Below are 24444 nucleotides of genomic sequence, written 5' to 3'. Positions count from 1 at the left end.
CAACGCTTGACCATGTTCGTTCCCTGGCTTTAGGCTTACCTTATTTGGCTTTTATCATTTATCAGTGATGGTGCTTGAAAGGGTGGTTTGCCCAACAGCAAGGCTTATCGTCAGTGTCTCTAGTGGCTTGCGGGGGTTTGAACCACAGAACCGTCTCTAGAAATGGAGTTGCCTATCTTCGACTTTGTTTTAGCAGGTGTCTTGTGCATGGTGTCGGTTTTTCATTTTTTACAGGCGACATAAGAGCTGCTTAAATTTTAACTTTTTTTGAGGTTTGGTCTTCCTAACTCGTTGCTTTTTTAAGCACTCTCCCCTGATTGAGTTTGATTTTAGTGATCAATGTGAACCTCCATGTGTTCGAATACAAGACAAGGGGAAAGGGAAAAAAAGGTACTTTTCCTGTACTTTTTATTATTTTTTGTCTCCAATTTTAAATTCAAATATAGTATTCATTTCATTGATGTTTTTATCTAGAAATTTCATGTCTAAATTATCATACTTAAAATTGAGCTATTTCAAATCAGTGACCAATTTCTTTAATTTGAAATTCATAAATCAGATATTGACTTTCAAGGGATATTGTCAAACACTAGGTGCAAAAAAAATCAGATTGTTTTACTATTATTATTATTATTATTATTAACAATAATGATTTAGACCACTAAAAATACATTATTAATAGCACTAATACATTGGAAATGACAAAAAAAATAATAAAATAATAAAAATAAGGCATAGAAAGTGAGCGGAGTCCACTGCCACATCATTAGTGCTTCCTTTAGTGATTCTCTTTTAGTGCTCCTAATGGTGTGTTTGGTTGAGGGATTTGGGGAGGGATTTGGAAAGAGAAAGGGAAAAGGTGTGTGAAACTATGTGAAATATAGGCATGATTTATTCACATTTCACCTACCTTTTCCATTTCCCTTTCCAAATCCCTCTCCAAATCCTCCAACCAAACACAGCATAAGTATTTTTCTATTATTAATAAACTTCACAGCATACAATGCCGAACATGTGAGAGTAAATATTTGAATACCACTACCTCCCTAAGCCAGCTCGTTGCAAGATTCCAGTAAATATTTGAATACCACTACCTCCCTAAGCCAGCTCGTTGCAAGATTCCAGTCAATTTTCTTGTCTTCCAACAAAAAAAAAAAAAAAAAAAGTCAATTTTATTTTCTCCCACTTCAAAATGCTAGAATATTTAAATAGATATAAACAAATTGGCAAAACCAAAGCCATTTTTCAGCTTACGAGTGTCATTTTGCCCATTTTTTGGCACTGTTACTCCAATAATGTAAAAGTAAAATTTTTTTTTTATTATCACAGTTACCATTCCTTTTCGGCCATTAGATCATCTCACCATTATATCATCTCACCATAATCACAATACAAAGACTGACAGATTTGCCTAGACACAAAAGTTAGCGGAGCCATTATTTGACCAGAAGAAAAAGAAGAGAGGAATGTTTACAACACAAACAAAACCAAGTCAAGCCTTCACTACAACATATAAGATTTTTGGCGACTAATTATTTTGATTCCTAAAATTATTATTTTGGTCTCTAAATAATTTTTGTGACAAAATTAAATTCGTCACTAAAAAAGTCACTAAAAATGCATCTAAAAAAGTCTTTAGCGACAAATTTTTGAAAATGTCGCTAAAAATAACAATTAGCGACCAATTTTATATTGTTACAAAATGTTTGATTTTACAAGACTAAACATTTGGTCGCTAATATTTCGTCACAAAATATTCCAATTTAGTTGCAAAAAATAAAATAATGACATGTTTAACGACAACTATATTTGGTCGCTAAAAGACACATTTTCATCGCTAAAAGTCAATTTAAAAAATATTTTGTAACCATTTAATTTCATAGCTTAAAATGCACAACAATTAAATTTGCCATCCAATCAAATAAAATAAAATAAAATAAAAATTTAAAATCCACACACCAAAGGCATTTTACTCCCAAACCACAAAGAGTACATAGAAAATAAAATTTTACAAAAATTAAAACACAAAGTATCTAAAGTCACTTCAACATAGTTTATTATATGAGTTAAAACTCAAAATAAGATCAAAATAGTTCAACATAGGTCATTATATGAATTAAAACTCTATGAAGATATCAACCACAGTCGACTTCAACACCACGCTATGGCTTTGCATTTGCTATGCCCAGTTTGAGAATGCTGGCAAAGGAAGGGCTTCAATGGCCTTCCCTAATGCTCTTCCTGGCAAACCAAAGATGATGATCAACACCATTTTCTTAGAAATACAAATGAGAAGGTCTAGGGACAAAAGCATAAACTGAAGTTCTAATCAATCAGAAGATTTCTTAGAGGGCTAATATATGATTTAAGTTGTTCATCTACTATTTATCATTTTGTTAAAACAAGGACTCCGACTTTTGCTGTGGAATGCTTGCTTACTGTGCTTTTATCATATAGATTTTGTTGTTATATTAGAAAGATTGCACTTCTCTGTGGTTTTAGAAGGTAGAAATATTGGTCACTCAGTTATCTGTGAGATAGACAAAATGATAGACGATAGTTACCTCATAGTTTGGTGTGAAAATGGGATAGATGCCAGACCATATCAGAGGGTGCTTGGGCCATTGTTAGACCACGGGAGTTTTGTCCATCCGTAGGAGCAGAAACAGAGCTCTCAACCTATAAAATACACAAAAGGCATTGATCTATTAAGAGGTTATAGTAAACACAAAGATCACGACCTATGTGATTACAAAAATTCAAAGGCGAGAGAATTCAAACCAGCCACAAGATGAAATAGGATAGTAGAATTACCAATAAAAGGATAATAGAATTACCTGGACATAAGCATACTTGTTGAAAAAACGAACCAGAGTCTCCACAAGATAAAACCGGAAATCAACACAGCACAGCAAACACTCATTGTTGCCAATCTTTGATCTGAATCCCCTAATCTGAAAGAATTCAATCAAACTGCATAATCAGTCATACCCATGCACGCTTGATAATATCTATGAATGCTATCCACTTGTGCAAATAATATTTCTGTAAAACTTAATTCAAAGCAGTATTTGACTACCTTCCACCGCAATGTCCAGATAGCGGCTGTAAAGAGTGATCCATAGCAGATGCTACCAAAAGTAGTCATGGCATACCACAGAGACTTCATCAGTGGCTTGGAAGGCATTGATGCCGCTTCTCGACCACCATGGAGAAGAACAAGAAACACCATCCCAGACACAATAACATGAACAGTATTAGAGAACTGCACTCGTCCGAAATAAACTTAGAGAGAATACCTGCATATAAATAACAGCACTTCTTGATCTCAATGGAAGAAACAGACAATGATAATGCCTTGTTCTGACTAAACCCTGACAATAACAAATAGCATGAATAGCTAAAAACTTGCCAGCTCACCACAAGAAGCAACCAACGTCCACCATCACCCATGCTTGAAGCCACAACACCAGTTGCACCGAAAGACCATAGTGCTAGCCATAAAAGCATGACTAACATGAATGTGCATGCTACTCTCATAACCTCGGGAAGACCCCAGACCATCTTAACAGCTCCTTGCAAAACCCACATGGTAAATGGAAGCCTACAGAAAAATATATAGTCAGGGAGCAATGGAAACAGTTGATTAAAGGTTATTCCGGATCTTTATCATGAGAGAGAAGAGAGAGTTTTATTTAATGCAAACTAACCATTTGCTTACAAATTAAATCATAGCCTAATACATTTGCAAGATTTTCATAAGCAACTACTAACAATGATGCTTTTAATTTGGAAGAGTCATCCCAAACTAATAAGAGAATGTTCAAAATGTTAACTATTGTGCAATTATTTATCTTTGATGAGTATGAATCCTCATGCAGGAACTAGAACTAATTCAAGTGATTCAGAAGAAATACAAAAGACCAAGATATTTAAACCAAGAATTTAAAGTACTAATCTATACTAACATAATATGTTTCCAACATGTTTAGAGTTGGACTCACTGTTGAAGTGTTATATTAGGAATTTTATTTGTACCAATCATATGGCAAAATGCTTCATCATTACTAAAGAGCAAGTGAATGAAAAAAAACCCAGGTCCAGTCAGTAGTCACACAAAATTAATGTCTTAATATTCAAAAGTCATTGTTCTAATAATGAATAGTATAACATCATGATTTGGTCCATATATACCAATTGGATTCGTCTTTCCTACTAATTTGCATACATCTAAAAACTATAAAGTTGTGATACTGGTGACATCCCACATGACATAATCACTCTAACCAGAGCCAAAGCACCAAAAAAGATAATCAGATGAAATGAAGCTGTACAAGCTCAAACTTTTACCTGTCCATAATTGATATGATATACAAGAACTGCAATGCAGCTCCAACAGCAAAAGCAACACCCCAGAAGAATTGTTCGCCCCAAAAACACAACACACTAATCACAGCGAGATAAGTAGTCAATATGTGAACCGCAAATTTCATCATTTGATTTGCACGTGCACCAAGCAATAAGAACCAGGCCCACCCAATAACCGTCCCAACTCCACCAGCAACGGAATATAACGGCCAGTAATCCTCTGTTTAACAAATGCCCCAAATAATCTAATTGATTTTTCATCCATAATACTAAACTAGGAATTCACTTGGCAGATCTAAACTCACACTATAAGGTAAATCAAACAACGATATTTCTAGTAGGCCAGTAGATACTCTCAACCACGCTTGAATTGTGTACACATTGAATAACAATCCCATAGCTTCTTCAGTGTTGAAAAGAAGAAACACAAAAATAAAATGACAGGAAAGTTCAGTGAGATAGCTAACATCGCCGAAATTTCTAGTTGTTTATCATTTATAGAATTCTAAGCAAGTACCAAAAGATATATTAGCAACAATTCCAACCATTCATATTGAGAGAGAGAGAGAGAGCTCTTTTAATGCTCATTGAAATTACTGATGACCCGTCCATCTGGCAGCTGATTAAATCAACTTTTCTTAATAAATTAACAAAAAATACGTACAAATTTTAATACGGAAAAGTATAACCTATGTCATATATATATATAAAGTGTGCGTTAATTTCCTACAAAATGAAGAAACCAAAGAGAAATGTGAGACAAAAATCCACGAGTTAAATAGTAAGTACGCATAAGTACATATTTTCAACTGCTTTTAAAATATTCCGCATGAAGGCACCATATATGAAACTACTATGAGATAATTTACAAAAAAAACAACCATTGCTATTAATTGCTTTAAACCTCCCAGCTTGGGATATTTTATATGTCACAATCACAGTCACACCATGCCCAAAAGGAAAGTAAGTTGAACAATTCCTAGAAGATTCTATATAATTACACAGATAGATAAGAGAATAAACTTACAGTATAATTCTTAACAAGGATGGTAGTCTCAAGTCCCAATTGATATTCCCTATTGTAATCATAACTGCAGGAAAACAAATCTAATAAATTGTAATGAAACAAATCCCAAAAAAGCATACCAAACTATAATGTTATTTCTTCACCTTAAGCAACAAAGGTTCTCTTTGATATCCCTAACAGTCTCAAAGTCAGCGGTGCTATTCTTAAAGTGCTTAAGTAGCAAAAGCTTTAAGGCAAAAGCAATTAACCCAATCTCCTTTGGGTAGTCACAGAGCTATTCTTAAAGTGCTTCATACCAATTGGGGCCATGGTTAAAATAATTCTCAGGAAAACAAGAGGTTAATATCATCATGTCCATATTCAATACAACTTTACATGGAACAACATAAAAAATTTGAAAATATTCAACCAAAACTTGTTTCTCTTCTTACTCTGAAGCCACACTGCCAAAAAAAGGAAACTTTCCCAAATCTGAAGGGTTGAAAACATGTGAATGAAAACTAAAAATATCCTGAAAGGTAGGAGCAGAATAGAGAATGAATTGAGAATCACCCACCATCTAGCAACTTACCTTGAAGAATATACATTAGTTCGAAATGGGTATAAGATACACCACCACCAAAAACCTTCAAGGGCCGCTGAACACAAAAATGTCAACTTGGAGGGAACAGCTAGACTCCGCACCTGAGATCTTCCCTCCATTAAGACCTTATTTCCAATTTTTCAGCTCAGATTGGACAAAATATACCCAACCAAAAGTATTAAAACTCGATATTGCCTTCAACGATCTAATTAAGTTTTGAACTATTAGAAGACAAAAAAGAAACAATCCAAAACATACAAAATAGTTGCAGTTTCTAAACTCTACATTAGATGACTACATAATGTCCCAATACAAAATCACTAATCTTCACCAAGACATATAAAATACTATCTAAAACATAAGAATAGAAATTACCCAATGTTCCCAATATCACTTGCAATCATCTTACAATATCTCGGCAGGTCTAACCCAAAGATGGGATTAGAAAAGGATTCTATAGGGTATGATATTGAATCAGGTGGGACAAGACTTCCAAAAATAGCCCTAAAGCCATTCATCCTTTCTAAGTGCTCAACGACCAAGAGATAAATTGAGATGCAGGAATGTGATATTCCAAAATACAACATATTTGAGAAGCTATTTATAAGCTATTTGAGAAGCTATTTCTAAGTGCTCTTCGCACTTTCCAAAATTCTGGTGTTGTGTTTTAGGCTATGAAGCATGGGTACTTCGAAAAACATGCCGTACCCGTACCAGGTACTTACCGGCGTACCGTACCTCGTATGGTACTTCTGCATATGTACCGGGTACACGAAACACGTACCCAAGTTTTTTCTTCTTAATTTTTGACGTACCCAGACGTACCGAGTATATATCCAAGCCGTACCGTACCTCAGTTGAAACAATATTTTCTTTCTACTACAGAGATAAAACTCATTTCACTAGATTTGTTTTTTAGTTTTTATTTTATGCTTAGCGTGATTTTAAAATTAAACAATGGTTTGTAAGTTGTTTGATATATTAACATTTAATTTTGATTTATACTTTTCCTTTTGGCATTAAATGTTAATTAGAGGTTGGACCTTAACAAATTAAACAATTTAATTAATTTTTGCATTACTCTAAATTAAAAATAAATATTTTTTTACAAACGTACCAAGTCGTACCCATACCTTATTTTTTTTGAATTTTACCGTATCGACGTACCCGTATCGTACCAGTACCAGTACTCGTACCCGTACCTGTGCATCATAGGTTCTAGGTTTGTAGACCCACTCAAAAATCATTGCATGATAACAATCCTATTCAATAAATGTTAGCACCTCTTAATGCCTTTTTCATATCATAGGCCTTTTTTGGCAAAGAGGTTAAAGTAATATTTTTTAAAAGTTAAAAAATTAGTTTTTAATCTACCTCCCAAAACAAATATATATATATATATATATATTAATTTTAATTTTCATTGGCAAAGGAAATTGAAATTCTGTCATTAGAAAATAATAAGAACAAACGGATTACAAGGAATGGAACACCAAGAACCAAGCTAAGGGGGAGAAGCTCCATCATAGCTTAGAAAACACATCTCAACCAGATTGATATATTTTTATTAAGAAACCAGCACAATTTCATGTGGGAATCCTTACATGTGGTTACTGGTATTCTTGAAACAAACCTCTGCTATGGAAAGTATTTAGGAGGGCTTTTAACCTTTGTTTTGATCCTCAAACATCAAACAATCAACAAGGTAGCAAGGGGGAATGATGAGTGTGGGTGTATATGAGCTTAAACTTGTGTCTTCCATTGATAAAAATAAAACCACAGATCCAAAAGCATAAACACTCTACAAAATTAATTTCATAACAAAATTATTTTGCCTAATGTAGTATGGCTCTCACTTATACAATGTGTACCTAATTACGCAATCACTCTTAATTAGGTGATATGAAGTAGCAAGCAATAGCAAAGTATGGATTGATAGAAACCATGGAAGAGTGAAATAAAACTTTACCTCCAAATCCAAATCAGTCAAATCCAAATTGAACTAAAAGAAATCTAAAAGCCCATACATTGATAAACATCAAAATCCAATCATTTCTAGAATGAACTAGAATACAAAACAATCAAATACAAATCAAATCAATTCTGAAGTTGAATTAAAACACAAACTATTGAAAACAAATACAAATCCAGATTGCTACAGTTTACCTAGGAAGAAAAAAGCACCTACCTAGATTATTTGAAAAACTTTTTTTAAAAAAATATTTGGCACCTAAATTTCCAATCCCAAAGCACAAAAAATATGCAGAACAAGTGCCTCGGATTCGGCGTTCAACTAGTCGAATAGATATTTTGTGCTCTTCAGATTCTAAATCACTCAAGTGAAGAGAGATGATCAAATCGAATAGACAGAGAAGAAGAACAATAGATTGAGATGTAGAAAGTGAAAGAAACCCTAGATTTTATACAAGATGATAATGAGAGCTCAATCAATAATAATATGTAGTATAGAGCAATTTTAATCTGTCCAATCGAACAATACGTGAACTACTTATTACGTTCTTCATAGATCTACAAATATATATATATATATATATATACATATATATATGTATGTACTAGTGTATGCCCGTGCTTAAAGGCACGGTGTAAATAATGTTGGGATTAAAATGCAGTTGTAATTTATGAAATCTGTGTCATTTTTTTTGATAAAGATACTAAGAAAATATAAAGAAATATTATTCTTCTACGCTATAATATTCTCAAGACACAGAAAAGGGGAAAAAAAACTCACACACAAATATTATTGTCAACTCGAATTGCTACGGAATTTGTTTCCCAATGGAAACCAAGCACCCTATAACCAACAAATAACTTCAACTAATAATAATAATAATAATAATAATAATAATAACAATAATAATAATAATAAATCAAATCAAATATTAATAGGTACCAAAGAATATTGTTCAAATTTATCATAATTTTAGCAATAAAACAAACTAATTAATCTAATTACAAATCAAATTAATTAAATCCAGCATAATTAATTACAAATCTAATTAATTAAAGTTTCTAGCAACTTTTCCTATGGTTTCAACACATCTGGCATAACTAACTAATTAAAATACCTGTTTGTGATAACATCTCTACCAAAACCAAGACACTGAAACAGAGCCAGCAACCCACAACCTAATCTTCTCCATTGTCGCCGTTGAAGTTGTTGCACCCTATGAAGCAGATCACATAATGGTGCTTAAAGATGGAGCAGAAAAAACATAAAGAGATAGATTAATGGTGCCCGAACAAATAATCCAAGTCAATTATGAAAAATTACAATTCAGAACATTAGCACTTGTTCTTGAGTACAAAACCCAATAAAAAAAAAATAATTTTGATAAAAATACATTCATAATAGACCTTTCAGTCAAACCCAAAAATGACAATAACCAAAATTTCATTTTCTTCACTTTGGCTGCCACTTTCTCAGCAACCAAACAGGACAGAAATATTTTTGTATAACTACATCTGATAAATTTCTATGCTGATAACAAAAAAAAAAAGGAAAAACAAAAACAAAAACAAACCCAAATAAAAGATGGGAAGTGTGAGAGGGAGAGGGAGAGGGAGAGGAGGCAAAGATTTATTATCATATTAAAATCCAAAACCCAAATAAAAACCCTAGATTCTCACACCTTCCAAAAAAAAACAACAGTGAGTATAACTTTCTACCTTGGAGCTGTGTAGAGAGAGAGGAGGTAGAGATTGAGGCAGATGGTAGAAATCACCCCCTGTCAGTGGTGCTATATTCCGTCAAAGCTATATTTCGGAAATCACCACCGGAGATTAAACTTCTAAAGAGACAAAGCTTAGTAGAAAGAGGAAGATGTGTGGTGGGAAGAAGATGTGTGAGAGAGAATGGAGTTTCAAGTTTTGAAATCAAAATCAGAGAGAGGGAGAGAGAGAAGATGTCTGTGTGAATTGATTTAATCCTGAGGGTAAGAATCGAAAAACTAAATGTAAAACTGATCTGAAGCATTGGTATTCACCCAAAAAATCTGAACCATTGAAATGTCCAAGTAGGACAAATAAGAGTAAGACATTTTCAACCATTGGATTGAATAAATCTGATTGTGCATATTTTGACAGATAGACAAAAGTCTCACCAGGATTAAAAAATGTATGCCTGTGCCTAAAGGCATGGAGGAAATAATATTGGGATTAATCTTCTCATGTCCAATCTTTTATGTAGTACATGGAAAATTTATTCACAAAATAATTTCGGAGAAAATTATTCATTTATTATAGCATCACTATTATTCTTACCCAAGTTATCAAACTTTCTTGTTCTAATTGAAGAGGTTGGTCTCATTTGAACTTCGTCTCAAATTAGAAAGGAATATAATCTCAGTGATTGGTAACCAAGTTGACAATGTCCAACAGTGTAAAAAACAAAGTTGCACTTTAAATAATGTTATGTGCTATCTAAGAAACATATAGTGCAATTTTGGCTTGTTCAAATTCAACTAAACAAAGTTCTGATAAAAAAGAAAAAATAAATTCAACTGAACAAAGTTGACAAAAAAGAAAAAAAAATGGTCCAATAATGGCCTTTCTTAGGCAATGTGTATTGTGGGAAATCAGAAATCAACTTTGTGTGCCACTTCTATGCACTCATATAAAACATCTTAATTCATAAACAAAAATAAAAGAAAATATAAATAAAAATAAATGGAAGACAAACAAACAAATTTAAACAGTAAAGTGGCAAACTCATTGCCCTCAAAGAATTATAGATTCTTTGAGTCTTTCTATAACAAATGTAGATAATTGGAGCGCATTTTGGGCGGAAATGAAAGGCATCTCAACCGTTGAATTTTGGATGGAACAATCTAAATCATTGAAACAAAATGTATCTCTAATAAAAAATCCCATCCTTAAGTGAATAAAAAGAAGAAAAAAAAAATTAAAAGAGGAAAATATAAAATATAAAAAAATAACAATAAAAATGATGGAATTTGGAAATTTGAATTTAATTAGACACCAAGAAACAAAAAATTAGCAATGCTAATCAACAACCATAAAAAAATCTTTTTAATGTTTTTTTTAATAACCTTAAACAAAATTAACCATTTATGACAGCCAAATAGTTTTTGCAAATCACTTGGTAGCAAATCTATAAAATCACAAAAGATTAGACAAAAGAACATAGGTCTAAAAACTAATTCCATTTAATCCAATAACAATAAAAAATGATAAAATTCTATTTTGAACTAACCCAAAATTACAGAAAGAGGATACCATAAACTAATAATTAGCCAAAGGAAACTCAACAAAAATAAAATAAAATAAAATAAAAATTTGGGGCTGAAAAATATTTATGAACTATTTCCTCCACTTACTCACCAACCAAACATGACAGAATTTTTTTGGTAAAAACTACTAATTTATGGACTAATAAATATTTATACCGATTCAAAAAAGTCTTCAAAATTGAAACAAACAAAAAATAAATATTACACTCACTGTGTAATTCCATTCCATGTGAAACAGGTCCATACTCTCACACTATTTAATTTCATTTTTAGAATTTATTTATTTTTAAATTTGACAAAAATAAAACTCAAACAAATATTTTCAAAATTTTAAAAAAATATTTATGATCCAAAAATAGAAAATCTTAGAAAGTTTTTAGAAAATCTTAAAGCTCAAACTTAATGATTTAACGCAAATCAAACTCTAGCATAGAAACAAAACAAATCTGATTGTTGAGTACAAACAAAACAAATATGAAATCTATATAATATGACCGACACTTTGTTTTTGGTCTGGCGGGGCAATCCTCTGAATTTTTTTTTTAATTTTAAAATTAAAATTAAACAAAGTGATGATGAAAATGTGAACTAATCAAAAAAAAAAAAAGAACAAATCAAACTGTAGCATAGAAACAAAACAAATCTGAAATCTATATAAACAAATCCAACACTCTGTTTTTCTTTTTGTGAGTGAAGCAAAAAGAAAAAAAAGAAAACAAAAATAATTCTATGAAGCTTTCAATTGGTGGAAATGACTAAAGCATGGTCCAGCTTTAATTTGCATGTTTGAGTGAAACAAAAAGAAAAAGAAAAAAAAAAGCTCTGTTTTTTGTAAAAAAAATCTTAGAAAGTTTTTAGAAGGACACAAATCTGAAATGATTTAACAAATCCAAATCAAACTCAATGATTTAACACAAATCAAACTCTAGCATAGAAACAAAACAAATTTGAAATCTATATAAACAAATCCAACACTCTGTTTTTCTTTTTGTGAGTGAAGCAAAAAGAAAACAAAAAGAATTCTATGAAGCTTTCAATTGGTGGAAATGACTCAGCATGGTCCAGCTTTAATTTGCATGTTTGAGTGAAACAAAAAGAAAAAAAAAATGCTCTGAAGCTTAGAAAGTTTTTAGAAGGACATAAATCTGAAATGATTTAACAAATGCTTATATGGTACCTTCAAAAGGAGTGTATACCATAGTGTTTCCCAAAGACTACAGATACATAGTAGACATTGAATATTAAGAAACAATGAAGAGGAAATATACCCAACAAATGCTTCAAATGGTTGAAGAAAGACAGAGATTGAATATAGCCATGAATTGAAAACACAAATATATAAATAAATAAATAAAAATAGAATTTATTGGGGAAAATACAGCTTTGATGGAGGATAGCGATGTTTCGGATGGACATGGAACCCAAGAAATGTGTTCTGATGAAGTGCAGACTCTTCCAATTTTGTAGAAATTTGAACAATTGAGCAACCAAGTTCAGGTAAATCTTGAAATTTATACTCTTAAACATTGATTTCAATGACATATTTGGTTATAAATTTCTTGTAGTTGTCTCTAATTTTTATTTTTTGTTTCAGAATTTAAAGAAGGAGCATGCAGAGTTGTCTCAAATATTGTTAGTGACTACATATTATTCCATTTTCTTTAATACCTATAATGCCAACTCGATAGTAAGTGTTGGTTTTGATTATAGAATCTGATGTATACATTTGATAAACTAACACTTCTCTACTTCTATACATGAAAGCTTATATTTTATTGAGAACATTAGAATCTAGTGTAATTTTTCAGAGAAAGACTGGGCCTTGAATCAATCTTAATAACAATAAAATAATGCAAAGAATTATATTACGATTTACGATTAAGGCCTCAACTTTTCATTGTTATGCTTTTGTTAATGCAATTGGTTTTTACCCATTGTATCTCTATGCTCCTGCCTCCTTGTATTTGCAAGTGGTATTGAAGAATCCAATCTTGAAACTATTTTGCAGATAATAAATGTTTACTTTTGTCATTTATATTATAAAGAAAAAATTTATGATTGTGATTGTAATTATTTTGTGTAAACTTTGCAGGCAATCATGGTTAGTTGACAGTAACAGAATTGCAACAAAAATCAGGAGTGCATCTGGCCTGGGTGATCCTGCAAGAGTCAACTGGAAGAGCAACCCATCCAGACTTTGCCCAAATTGCCAACACATTATTGACAATAATGATGTATAATACCTCTTCTTTTATCCAATATAACTTTGAATTTCTGGGTTGTGATTGTTGGTGAAATTGGACATAGGTAAAATGATTTTTTGCTATGTAATTTGAAAAATTATTTTTCCTATGACATTCTAAGGTTCATTTTCCTCTTTCTGACTTTCACAGCTAGCTGTTATACTGACAATTGGCATAAAACTTAAAAAGTCTAAAGTAAGTGTCAATATTGATTATCGACTAAATAGAGTGCCGCAATGAACTGTCTTTAAGTATTATTGGGTTGTCCACCCAATTTGATTAGTTTTTGGTATATTTAGGAGTCTTACATTGTTGTTTTGTTGGGTCATTTAATGTTGCACAGCTCAGGTAGGTAAAGTTTTGTCTTAATGTTGCACAGCTCAATCCATGTCTGAACGGCATCACTGCCAATTCTTTTCCTGGCTCTGAAGTTTTCAGTGCTCTTCAGGACCTCAGTATATTCCTTTTGCCAATAAATATAAATGAATTTTATTCTTCTTCATCCACTTCTTCAACCCAACCCTAATTAGTTTATTGTCTGTTTTGTTTCGCATTAGGTACTGAACATGAACATTTAAAGAAAAAGTACCACGAAGAGTGTGAACTTGTGAAAAAGAAGTACCTTGAAGAGTGCTCTGAACGGAAGCGGCTCTATAATGAAGTGATTGAGCTTAAAGGGAATATCAAGGTCTTCTGCAGGTGCAGACCATTAAGCCAAGATGAAAAGCACAGTGCTCTTCACAGAAGCAACAATGGTGGAAAACACAAAAGCAGAGCCACTCTCTCTCGCCCTCATCTTCTCATATATCTGATCGACCAATTTTGAGAGCGAAAGAGTGGTCTCTTCGAGCAAGTACGCAATCACCGAATTGCTCAAACCACACTCATTCAAACCCCTCCACCTCTACGCGTAAGGCATTAACTCGAGCCTTTCTGTCTTCTGTGGTCAATGTATGGACCAGTGAAGAAGAAGAAGAAGCTCTCTAGGTTGCTGTTCATTTTCTTCGATTCATCAGCATCGACGACCATTGGATCTTCTATTGAACCCTGACTTTGCATGTACACTCTCAAACACAACACCAATCGACGAAAAACCTGAACAACAACAACCAATCTGAAATGAGAACCAATCTAGCGTATGCCAACACTCTGTTTTTCACTCTGTTTTTCAGAGAGGCGAATCAGGAGGGCGAGAGAAGAGAGTTCGTGGTCGGTGGTCGGTGGTCGGTAGTTGGTGAGTGGCGTTGTCGTCGCGAGAGGAGAGAGAGAGAGAGAGAGAGAGAAGAGCATATGAAAGAGAGAGAAGGGATATCTCTGAAATGAGAAAGAGAGAGGATTGGGCAGAGATGAAAGAGGAGAGAGGAAGAGCAAAGGCCAAATCTGGACCATCCAGAGTGAATAAGAACATTGATCTCAATCATTGAAATGTCTTTACAGAACAAATGAGAATGAGACATTTTTAGCCCTTAGATTGAAACAATCTAATGATTCACATTTTGACACATAGACATTTTTAATTTTGAATTCAAAATCAGCCTTCCATTGTTATATATGTATGTATAAGCAGAGAGAGATTGAGAGAGAGACTCACCAAATCTGCAACAAATTTGAAGAACAGAGATTTACTGTGGATTGAAACTTGTAGATCTCAAATTGACTTTGAGCGAAGATCTGCGATAGAGAGAGCGAAGAGAGAGAAATCTATGATGGATAGGGTGAAGATTTGCAATGGAGCTGTTTCGCATCGTGGATTTGTAAAAGTGAATGAAGCGTGAACAAAGCGTGTATTTCATCTGGTGGAGTTTTGCAAATTTTTCATTATTTTTGGTCCCTAAAGATGTTAATAATGTATTAGCAACCAAATTTATTGGTCTCAAAAAGTTTGTAAATATTAGGTGAGAATATTAACAGTTATTTTTACAATCTTATAAGTAAATTATTATATGTTTAAATTTGTCCCTAAAAGATCATTTTTAGCGACCAAATTCAACTAGTCCCTAAATATTAGTCTCTAAAAGACTAATTTCTTGCAGTGCTCAAGTCCCATGAAATGGGGTCAACTACATAAATCCTTATTCTCTATTCAACTCTATCAAAAGGCCATTTGTTTACAGCATCATATACAGCACTGAATTCACAATGTGCAGTAAGGTGAGTTATACATCTAAATTACATACTGAAAGCAAGCTTAAGGTGAGTAATACATCTGAATTACATACTGAAAGCGAACTTTATGAAACAAGTGCCTGTACATTTTCATCTACCGATGACAAAGATGCCCTGTTGTGAGGTTGAGAGAGGAATTCATGCTCGTAGCCAGAAGGCATGACAGGTTGAATGCTGCTTGGATTCAGTGGAAAAAGAATTTTGTAGTAACCATCCATAATTGCTCCGAAATTACAAGTTGCTGCAACCTTTGGAATCTGTTCAGGAAACGAACGTTATTAGGTTAGAAGTAATGAAATTTCAACAGATGTGAGACGCTTGAAGATTATGATATCTAAGAGCTGCATTGCCAAAGAGCTTATTTTCCTAAATAGATGCTCAAGCATGGGCATATAAACATATACTAGTTTTACTACTATGGATTATCAGCAACTATGAATCATTAACTACTACATTTTCTGTTTTTTTTTTTGTTTGAACTAAGAAAATATGAGATCTTATTCAGTTAGATAATCCTGTTGAAGGATTAATATTACACAAATACTAGAAGGTTGAGATAAAACAATCAGAGAGTATCAATGAAAGCAATGTGGTTTTCTTTCTCCCCATCCCTCCCTCTGTTAGGCTAGTTCTAAACTTCGATATTGATATGTGGATGAAGCAATTAAAGAAGGTTTTATCCTGTTGCTCGATAAATGAAATAACTCATGTGCTCAATTATGTATATATTAGCACTTTGCAAGGAGTTCATTCACAAAAAAACATGGTCTCCATGTCAAATAAAACAGTGAACACCAGACCGATCTGGCATAGATGATGAAAGAATGATTGTTGAAATTACGAAAATTCATGTACATCATCACCAACTTGTTCTCTCACCCAGATAGTCAAATATGACAAATCTAATAAAACCCTTTATTTATCAAGAAAAGAGAAAATAAAAAGCCTCTTCCAATCAGCATTTCAATCTTAATTAGATTTGTTGTTTCTACTCCTCAATGAGTCCCAGGAACATTGAAATGGGTAAGTTGTAGATTGCAAGCTAACATAATAACCCTATAAATCATATATTGTACACCATTAGACTACTTAAGAATATAACAGTTACAGTACGAGTTGGTACCTAATAGATATCGCACATGTACGCATGAAGGTTTGGATATTCAATCAACTTCCTCTTCGTGCATTTGAACAGAACATTATACACAAGATCAAACCTAATCAAAGTTGTAAACAAACATATATCTGCTAGGGGCAACACATCACCACATAAATACCTAAAACTGCCCAAGTGATCATCTACCATGTCCAATGTACTAAACAACTCATTCACTACCGAATCATACGCTTGTTGACTCTGAGCAAATCCACACCTGCACAATGCAACCACCATACAACCACAATTCAATATGATTTGTACACAAAATTTCAACAATCCTTTGGCATCATACAAATCATAAATCCAATATATATTTGCACAAACAGTTTCAATAATTCTTTGAAGTCCAACGTTGAATCATATGCAATATACCTATAGACACCATTGTTAACATTAGGGTATATGATCCGATTCCAATCCTCAATCTTTTTCTTCAATGATGGCGATGAAAGATCCAAATCAGGATTCTTTGCCAACTGATTCAAACCTGAATTGAACAATTCAATTATGTCATAACTCTCATTGCACACAACCTCCTTCCTCTCCACATCCCAAAGCATCGAAACAGTGGACCGGCCGTCATATCCCTCTCTCCGAAGCCTATAAACCTCCCTTAGGGTTTTACGCCCATGCACATTATCCAAACCGGGGACAACCCTATCCCCATCCGGGATATCCCTATGCCGGAACTCCCACGACCCGTCCAGTCCCGACGAGGCGACCGAGACCGGCACGACATCTTCGAGGCCCTTGAGGGCCCAAAACGATCAAAGTCCGGTGGGCCCAGGGACAGGGCAGGCCCATGTAGAGATAAAGAATGCCTGGTTTTTGGCAGGAAAATTAGGTGGAGCGAAATTGGGAGGTGGGTTGGGTGTAACGGCCGATCGGATCGGAGGGGGCGAGTTGGGACATCATAAGGTGCCACGCGGCGGACCAGGTGGAACGGACGGTGGAGATAAGGAGTTGGGGTGGAAGAGACTGACCCCATAGGAGTCTGGTGAGGGTTGTGAGGAGGTTAGGGTTCGGGGGTTGTTGTTGGTTCAATGACATTCTAGGGCAGACGTGGCGTGTTTTGGAGTTGGTTTTGGTGGTGGTGAGCTTCATTGTCGTCGTCTTCGTTGGGATGGATAGGGCTGAGGTCAGCAGCGAAGTGCAGTTGCAGGACATCGTCTCTGGTTATCGGTCTACACAGTCGGACCATTGATCTCAAAAGTGATAGAAGGGTACTTCCGTAATTTGACACTACGACAGCGTTGGCCGAACCGGACTGTTTTTGCACCTTAAGCCCAAAACACTGGGGCGAAGAATCTGTACCTCATATCAGTGAAGTGTATCAACGGGAGGCTGAATCGGTTGCCTTCGGCCTGCATTGGAGACATGGTGATGGCCACTGTGAAGAAGGGGAAGCCAGATCTCAGGAAGAAGGTCATGCCCGCCGTCATTGTCCGCCAGCGCAAGCCCTGGCACCGGTGTCTTCATGTACTTCGAAGGTGATTTTTTCGTCCTTGTTTCCATTGATGGCACTTGGGTTTAGACTATTTTATATGATTTGTGTTTGAAAATGGGAATTTATATGGTTTTGATTTATTTGTTGTTACCTTGATCAGTAAGAAAACAATTGATACCGCTCAATCTTGAAGTTTGATATATATATATTTTTTCATTTGAACTGTATAGCAAGTATTAAAGTCTTCTCTTTATATATATATATATATATATTTTTGGGTTCTTAAACAGCTTTATTCATGCGGTTACGCATGTAATTGTGAAATTATATATATAGTTCTACTTGGAATTGGGTAGTTAAAGACAAGCTTGTCCCTACAGTACTAATCTCTGCCCACAAAGAAAATATAACTATTCTTATTTATGAATTAGGAGTCAATTTTGAGATCCTGCTCACAAGGTGTGGTAATGCATTGGTAGCACTTGCTAATCTAAGTAAAGGTGTATGACTTTTTTCAAACTCAATAAGAATCTTATTTCAAGTTGATATAATTTATTTTGATTTATTTATTTATTTTTATTTTTTTTGTGATTTGATTCTGATTAATTATTTGCACCAAATTAAATGTTTCGTCCAGTATATACAATTTTGTTAAGTTAATTAATATTGTAACTCATAAGTTAATACATCAACAGACTACTTAATGTCATTCTATATAGTCTTAAGTTTCATTGAAGTAAATATATTGTAAATGTTTGTTTTGCTCATGCGTCCTCTCCCCTTATTTTTTGCTGCTCAAGCATCCTATGAATCTTGCTTGCTTGCTTTTGGGTTAAGTTTTGATGAATCCTTGATAATGTGTTTTTAGCTTTATCATAGGTTAAATTTTGTAGCTCGAGATTTGTACTTTGATTTTTCTTACCCTTCTTTGAGGTTGCTTTTTTGAAAGGCGAATGACCATTCTAAAAGTTGGTCAGTCATATCGGGAAGCATATATAAAGAATGTATTGCCAGTTTTAAACAGCATAATGTTCTTCTGTTGCATTGTGTTACCTGTCACCTGGTAAATTTTACTTAATGTTTTTGCAGATGAAATTGGTAACTATTATTATCCCCCTATTCAAATCACAGTTAAATTTGGTGTTTATTTTAGAATCAGCAAGCTGCCTTAAGAAAGTTGGTAATTATTTTATTATTAGTCTTTCTACATCCCTAATGTTTATTTCTCATACAGCGAGATTTCCAAATTAAGGGGAGAGATTATTTTTAGTGTTTGCATGTGGTGCATTTGAATCCACATTTTAGTTAATTCTTAGGTAGCTTGATTGTATTTTTTTGGGTACCAAATTAGCAATAAAGTTATGCTCTTTGAATCTGATGTTGTCTAGTTTTTTAGGTTATGGATCAATTGTGTAATAAGTAACTAAATGGTGTTTTCTTTTTCTGTATAATGGCTTGAAATTGATTTTGCAATTGTGTTAGATTTTTCGATATTCCTACTGAAATCTTGGCAGTATGTGGCTTTAATTTTTTTTCTTTTGTTTTTCAGTTTTTATAATTCCCAAAGTGGGGACATGTCAAGTAATATGACATAAATGTAATCTTTATATGATCTATCATAGACTTTGTTGCTGTTGGAAAATAATAAAACCAACCACTGTCATTGTTTATAATTGGAATGAGGTGTTGCTATCAACTTATTGCTTATTTACTTGCTTCTTTTGAGAGCTCTAAATGCAAACAATTATCTTATTCAGTTATTCTTTTGGAAATGCCAAACTTATGTTTTTGTATGTGCAGATAACGCTGATGTCATTGTGAATCCCAAAGGAGAAATGAAAGGTACTACTTACATGTGATGATGTATTTGATAGATGTGGTAAATGCGGCCCTCATAAATTCCAAGTAAAAACCAAATTGAACCACTTTGTTGAAGTTATGTTGGCACATGAAATTGGCAGAAGTTATGTTGTGGCCTGTGTCAAAATTGGAAATGAAGTTGTGTGTTTTCCTAGATTTGATTTGTGATAGCTTTCAGGTAGCAATTTTGAATATTTGAACAGTTCCATTTGCCTATATGGTGGAATATGCCTCTGGCTGAGATGTTCTTAATTCCTTACTAAGTTGATGACATATTTTTGGTGCACTCAGGACTTTTGTACAATTACATTCATTGTCACACCCCAAACTTGCCCCTAAAAGTTTGGGCATGACCGACTCGATAACAGTCTCAAAACTCGATAATTATAAAATATGGGGCCTGAACGGAAGCAATTATCAAAGTAAAACAACATCCATTGAGCTACACTTATATGCCAGGATCATAAACATTTCATCAGATAGTCCATCACGTAATCAAACACACACATAAGAGGCAGTTAAATACATGCATGTATATACAGTCTCATCACCATATCTGCGGTGCAACTAAAGCATCAAAAGTAAAAGTTATACATGATTAACAACATTTAACAAAAGGGTGGACCAATGCTATGAGCTATGAAAGGAACTTCACAAAAATGGGTAACTTCACTAGACTGCCTGGCTAACACTGACCTCCAGGTTGATTACCTACAAAGACAGACATAACACGGAGTGAGCAAGGCTCAGTGAATAGTAGTACGAACAGAATTTAAATGAATAGACTTGGATTACAACGTATATAAACGCATAGGTCATATATTTGATCTTGTTCTGTAAATATTTCCAAAACGGCCTTGGGCCCAATCTTTATACAGAACGGCCTCAGGCCCAATATCATGCGGAACGGCCTCAGGCCCAACATATCATACGGAACGGCCTCAGGCCCACATATCAACAGCTGTCTGAACATTGGAAGGTAGGTGGTACATCGACATGTACACCACCTCCCTCCACCTTAGGCCATGAATCATAATTAATTCCAAATCACATTAGCGTCGGTGAGACATCGGCATGTCATCACCTCTCTTAGTCTTAGAGTTGCTGATAAGATGTAACTTATATCTGAACGGCCTTGGGCCCAGCAATAATGAAACAGAACGACCTCTGGTCCATAAGAATTTTCTTATCCAGTGTTTCACATAAATTCCAATTGTTCTTCATGTGAGAACATAATTCATTCATGAATAACAGTATGAAAATGGTAATGATTAGCAGTAATTAAACATATTACTACAGTACAGTAGTACTACTCATAGTGTTGTGGCGGAGCGATAGTTCCTTCTTGTATGTGACCTACACACACATACAACTCATAAATTAGCCCCTTTTTCTTTTGAATTAATAATCGATTCGTTCAACGTTCATTTAATTTCAAGCATTTTAAGAGCTTCAAATGCACATTTCAGCAGTACCAAAGAGTCCAACAGAAGAAGGGAAACATACATAAATTTTGGCCTTGGGCCGTACGTGCGGCAGTCCTCCCCTGCACGTGCGGAAAGGTGGGCCGTACGTGTGGTGATCCTCTCCCGCACGTGCTTTTATTTCAGTACCTCCAAGTCGGGTTCCCATGTTTTCCGCACGTGCGGCTGTGAGCCTTGCACGTGCGGTGGTGCTTCCCACACGTGCGGTCGGAACCCCTATTTTGCACACTTCGAATCAATGCAATTCTCCAACTAGGTAAACACATTCTAAGGCACAAAATGGGGGAAATTAATTCCATATTATGGCTCCATATCACAATAACATGAATCATAAGTTCAAGTAAGTTGACATCAACTTCCAATTCATGTACACAACCCAATTCCCTTAAATTTGTAGTTATATTTGGTCTTCCACATATATATATATATATATATTACCATCTAAACACATGGATGAGTTTCAACATGCAAGGTTACAAATAAAGTGTAATTCCCCTCCATATAGTTCAAATAATTCCAAATCAACTAAACACAAGAGGTATCCTTCCAACTAATCAATTAACACACACTTGATTTACATTATAAACCCTAGCTTGCATAATTGACAAGAAATTCTTACTCAAGTCCAAGAGAGAGGTCATTCAAAGTAGGTTATACTTACCTTGAGCTCAAATCTCTACAATCCTTCTCAATTTCCCCAATCTTCCTCCTTGTTGAAGCTTTCCTCTTTTCTCTTCCTCTCTACCTCTCTCCTTCTCTCAGGAGCTAATTTGTTTTTACCACATAACAAGTGACCAACTAAAATATTAAAGGCTTATTTAAAGGTTGCTTATTTAAAGGTTAGACACAAATTAATCAGTTTAATCATTCCGAATCAGATTTTTACGAAAATTCATATTATGATCTAAAAATCATGCTTATCACGATTATACCGTCAACTTCGGATTATCGAGCTTCTAAGGCTCTCAATTACTGATCCAAACGTCGCAATTGTAATAGATATTTTTCATAATTGACAGATATAAATCCATAACCATGTAATTCACACAATTAAACTTAATTTCACATGGAATTTCACATTAACCAGATAAATGCACATAATAAGAGACTGAAAGCATACCAGAAAACATATAAGAGGGTCGGGTTATTACACTCTCCCCCCTTTAAATAAGTTTGGTCCCTCAAACTTGTTTTACCTTATGATAGAAACAATTCCGGATATCGGTGTTGCATTTCCTTTTCTCTTTCTCAAGTAGCTTTGGTCCCGTAATATTCTTGCCATTCTACTTTTATCATTGGGATTTCTCGATTCCGTAGCTGTTTTACTTGCCGATCCAAAATCTGGATTGGCTTTTCTTCATAGGTTAATTTGTCATCAATTACGATGTGATGATAGTCTATGACATGAGACGGATCTGGGAGGTAACCTCGAAGCATGGATACATGAAACACATTATGTACTTGACTCATACTTGGTGGAAGAGCAACTCGGTAAGCCACCGAACCCACTTTCTCCAGAACTTGGAATGGGCCAACATAACGGGGTGTTAACTTACCCTTTTTTCCCGAATCTTGGATGTCCCTTCATCAGAGTGACTTTTACAAAAATATGTTTACCTACCTCAAATTCTAAATCTCTTCGTTGGTGATCCGCATAACTCTTTTGCCTGCTTTGAGCGGTTCTTAATCTTTCTTGAATAGTTTTAACCTTTTCAGTCGTTAGCTGTACAATTTCAGGCCCTAGTAATGATCTATCTACGACTTCAGCCCAACACACGGGGGAGCGACATGGTCTTCCATACAAGGCTTCATAAGGTGCCATTCCAATGCTCGAATGGTAACTATTATTGTACGCGAATTCCACCAACGGTAGGTGAGCCTCCCAACTTCCTTGAAAATCTAACACGCACATGCGTAGCATATCTTCTAAGGTTTGTATTGTTCTCTCGGATTGTCCATCTGTCTGAGGATGAAAAGTTGTGCTAAACTTTAACTCTGTATTTATCGCATCTTGTAAACTTTGCCAAAATCTCGACACAAATTTCGGATCTCTGTCTAACACAATTGAGACTGGAACACCATGAAGTCTTACAATTTCATTCACATAAATCACAGCAAGTTTATCCGCGTTGTACTGAGTTTTCACAGGTAGGAAGTGAGCGGATTTGGTCAACCGGTCCACAATGACCCATATAGCATTCATACCCCGAGGAATCCGTGGTAAGCCTACAACAAAGTCCATAGTCAAATGTTCGCACTTCCACTCCGGAATTGGAAGGGGTTGCAGCAACCCTGCCGGTCTCTGATGCTCTGTCTTTACTTGCTGACATTGTAGACGTTTTGAGACAAATTCCGCAATCTCCTTTTTCATATTCGGCCACCAAAAATTTTGTTTCAAGTCCCGATACATCTTGGTACTCCCGGGATGCATTGAAAATTTGGAGGCATGTGTTTCTTCCATTAAATTCTTTTTAATCCTTGGTACATTGGGAACACATATTCGGTTTTGAAATTTGAGCACTGAATTTACAAAATCGAATCTGGGTCTTGGTTTTGTCGCTTACTCATCACAAATCTTCTTCAAAGATTCATCCTACATCTGCCGTTGTTTAATTACTTCGATTAACGTCGATTGGACTACCACTGCTGCTGCTACGGTATCTCATTCATGCATCACAAGGTCTACATTCATTCTTTCCAATTCAAATGATAGTTTTTTTTGCCCCGTAAGTAAATTTGCCAAATTTCCCATACCTTTTCGACTAAGGGCATCTGCAATTGTATTGGCCTTACCAGGATGGTAATAGATCTGTAAATCATAATCCTTAATAAGT

The 24444-nt window shown here is 34.6% G+C and overlaps 3 pseudogenes across 2 annotated transcripts; 1 reads left to right on the top strand and 2 right to left on the bottom strand.

Moving 5' to 3' along the window:
• Window positions 1–1943: 1943 nt before the first annotated feature.
• Window positions 1944–5531, bottom strand: LOC114268922 (uncharacterized; annotated as a pseudogene). The gene is made up of 7 exons (XR_014351464.1): window positions 5396–5531; window positions 4351–4771; window positions 3421–3604; window positions 3080–3299; window positions 2838–2954; window positions 2565–2679; window positions 1944–2241 (listed from the first exon to the last, which is right to left on the bottom strand). The product of XR_014351464.1 is annotated as an uncharacterized LOC114268922 (transcript).
• Window positions 5532–15555: 10024 nt separating this feature from the next.
• On the bottom strand, window positions 15556–17986 carry LOC114268921 (uncharacterized; annotated as a pseudogene). The gene is made up of 3 exons (XR_014351463.1): window positions 17192–17986; window positions 16784–17033; window positions 15556–15917 (listed from the first exon to the last, which is right to left on the bottom strand). The product of XR_014351463.1 is annotated as an uncharacterized LOC114268921 (transcript).
• Window positions 17987–19199: 1213 nt separating this feature from the next.
• On the top strand, window positions 19200–19337 carry LOC114282772 (small nucleolar RNA snoR137; annotated as a pseudogene).
• The last annotated feature ends 5107 nt before the right edge of the window (window positions 19338–24444 follow it).

This window comes from Camellia sinensis, chromosome 14 (assembly GCF_055761805.1).
Source record: "Camellia sinensis isolate YWXY chromosome 14, ASM5576180v1, whole genome shotgun sequence".
In the NCBI taxonomy this organism is placed as follows: Eukaryota; Viridiplantae; Streptophyta; class Magnoliopsida; order Ericales; family Theaceae; genus Camellia; species Camellia sinensis.
The sequence above is the reverse complement of the archived record's forward strand: the minus strand, read 5'-3'. Positions and strand labels throughout refer to the sequence as shown.